The sequence below is a fragment of the Suillus fuscotomentosus genome, assembly GCF_016647785.1.
Source record: "Suillus fuscotomentosus strain FC203 chromosome Unknown F5891scaffold_1, whole genome shotgun sequence".
In the NCBI taxonomy this organism is placed as follows: Eukaryota; Fungi; Basidiomycota; class Agaricomycetes; order Boletales; family Suillaceae; genus Suillus; species Suillus fuscotomentosus.
This window is the reverse complement of record NW_024539513.1, coordinates 2,230,902-2,234,089: the sequence shown is the minus strand read 5'-3', so window position 1 is coordinate 2,234,089 and position 3,188 is coordinate 2,230,902.

The following is a 3,188-nucleotide window of genomic DNA, read 5'->3' as shown; positions in this document are numbered from 1 at the left end:
CCTCCTCATCGTCCCTATGATCTCAAAATCGAGTTAGAGGAAGGAACTAGTCCGCCCCTCGGAACCATTTATTCTCTATCTGCAGTTGAGCTTGCAGCCCTCCGGAAGTTTCTTGATGAAAATATTTCCTCCGGACTCCTCCGTTCCTCATCCTCTTCTCACGGAGCTCCTGTCCTGTTTGTCAAGAAAAAGGATGGCTCCCTTCGCCTCTGTGTAGATTTCCGTGGACTTAACCAGATTACCAAGAAAGACCGATATCCGTTACCTCTCATTACCGACCTCCTAGACTCTCCGAGCCGCGCTAAAGTCTATACCAAAATCGACCTCCGATCCGCTTATCATCTCATCCGGATAGCGGACGGAGACGAATGGAAGACCGCGTTCCGAACGCGTTATGGCTCATATGAATGGTTGGTAATGCCGGAAGGTCTCACTAACGCTCCGGCTGCATTCCAACGCTTTGTCAATAGCGTGTTTGCTGATATGCTGGATGTATGCGTTATCGTATATCTGGACGACATCCTCATCTATTCCCAAGACCTTGCATCCCATAAGGAACATGTCCGAGAAGTCCTTCTCCGTCTCCGAAAACATCGACTCTATGCTAAACCCGAAAAATGCGCGTTCCATACCACATCCGTTGAATACCTTGGTTACATCCTATCTCCGGACGGCTTGACCATGTCGTCCGAGAAGATCCAGTCCATCGTTGACTGGCCGGAACCTCGGAAAGTTAAGGATATTCAATCCTTCCTCGGATTCGCAAATTTCTATCGTCGATTCATTTTCAATTACTCGGACATCGTAGTTCCGCTCACCCGTCTTACCCGCAAGGGGGTTACTTGGGATTTTTCCGATGATTGTCGGAAGTCTTTTGAAACACTCAAGAAAGCTTTCACGTCCGCTCCGGTGCTTACGCACTGGATTCCGAATGTTCCGATAGTCGTAGAAACCGACGCCTCTGACTACGCTATAGCCGGAATACTTTCCATAGTATGTCCGGACTCAGAGCTTCGTCCGGTGGCATTTTATTCTCGGACGCTTACCGCTCCGGAACTCAACTACGACACTCACGATAAGGAACTTCTAGCCATCCATGAAGCTTTTCGGACGTGGCGACATTACCTTGAAGGCTCTGCCGAGCCGATAGACGTTGTCACGGACCATAAGAACCTTGAGTATTTCTCTACCACAAAACTCCTCTCTCGCCGTCAGGCCCGCTGGTCGGAATTCCTCCATCAGTTTAACCTAGTCATCCGTTTCCGTCCCGGAAAACTCGGAGCTAAACCGGATTCCCTTACTAGACGCTGGGACGTCTATCCCAAAGAGGGGGATAAGGACTACGCTCGAGTTAACCCTCACAATTTCCGTCCGGTATTCACTTCGGAACAGTTAGCTTCGTCCCTCCGAGCCTCAACTCTAGTAACTCCGGTTCTTAGGGCAGCCGTTCTGATTGATATCGACCAGCTCCGGAAAGACATCCTGACCGCACTTCCTAATGACCCTATCGCATCCGAACATCTTCCGGAACCTTCGGATCCGAGATGGACGGTGGACGATAGTGGTTTCCTCCGCTGCGACAACCGTATATATGTTCCGGAATCTAATAATCTCCGTCTTCGCGTCCTCCAGAATACTCATGATCATCCGTTGTCCGGACACTTCGGACAGAACCGGACGCTAGATATCATCCGACGCGAGTACACTTGGCCAGGAATCCGTACCTATGTCAAAGACTACGTCAAGTCTTGTACTTCCTGCGGCCGAGCTAAGGTTCCGAGACACAAACCTTACGGATTGCTCAAGCAGTTACCCATACCGGAAAAGCCTTGGAATTCTATATCCATGGATTTCATCGAGCACCTTCCGGACTCATCCGGCTTTACAGCCATCCTCGTCGTAATCGACCGTCTATCCAAACAAGCTATATTCATCCCTACCCACGACACCATTACCTCTCCGGATCTCGCTCGTCTATTCGTCCTCCACGTGTTTTCCAAGCACGGAGTTCCATCCCATGTCACTTCGGACCGAGGAACAGAATTCGTATCGCATTTCTTCCGGTCCTTAGGAAAAGCATTAGATATGGTCCTCCACTTCACGTCCGGATATCATCCGGAAGGAGACGGACAAACCGAACGAGCGAACCAAACCCTTGAACAATACCTCCGGATATACTGCAACTATCAGCAGGATAACTGGTCGGAACTACTTCCCTTGGCAGAATTCGCTTATAACAACGCTCCGAGTGCTACTACCGGAGTATCACCCTTCTTCGCCAATAAGGGATATCATCCGAACCTATCCGTTCATCCGGAACGTGACCTCTCATCCGCCCGCGCACGAGACTATGCAGTAGACCTTGACGAACTCCATCAGTTCCTCCGAGAAGAAATGGCCCACGCACAAGAAAGATATCAAGGACCTGCGGACGCCAAACGGAAACCTGCTCCGGATATGAAAATCGGAGATCCGGTCTTCGTCAAAGCAAAATACTTCCGATCCACCCGTCCGTCCAAGAAACTCTCGGAAAAGAACTTAGGTCCGTTCGAAATCATAGCTCGTCCGGGTACGCATTCTTTCACCATCCGACTTCCGGATTCCATGCGCTCCGTACACCCAGTTTTCCATGTCTCGCAATTAGAACCAGCCACACTCAATACCATTCCTAATCGTATCCAATCGCCTCCGCCTCCGGTCGAAGTCGACGGAGAACCCGAATATGAGATATCCGAAGTTTTGGACTCAAAATTAGACCGTCGGAGAAGACAATGTCAACTCCTATACCTCGTCCGATGGTCCGGATATGAAGGAACGGACGAGGAGACTTCATGGTTACTTGCTACGGAGCTCGGTAACGCATCCGAACTAGTTTCGGACTTCCACGCTGCATATCCGAACAAACCCGGTCCTATTCAACTTTGAAGTACATAGTGTGCATACGAAATACAAGTACATTTAGAGAAGAAGCATAAACGGACCAGAAATTCCTACATCTCCATAGACCCATCCGCCTCTCCGGATCCGCCTGCATCACTTCCGGACGCCCTTTCCATCACCTCATCTTCCTCCTCCGGACCCGGAGACGTCCGAAATCCCTTCCGAATATGTCCGAACAACATGGCTTGAAATTCCCTCTGTTGCTGAAGGAACAGCTCAATTCCGGAGCTCATCCGGTCCGCTGCAGC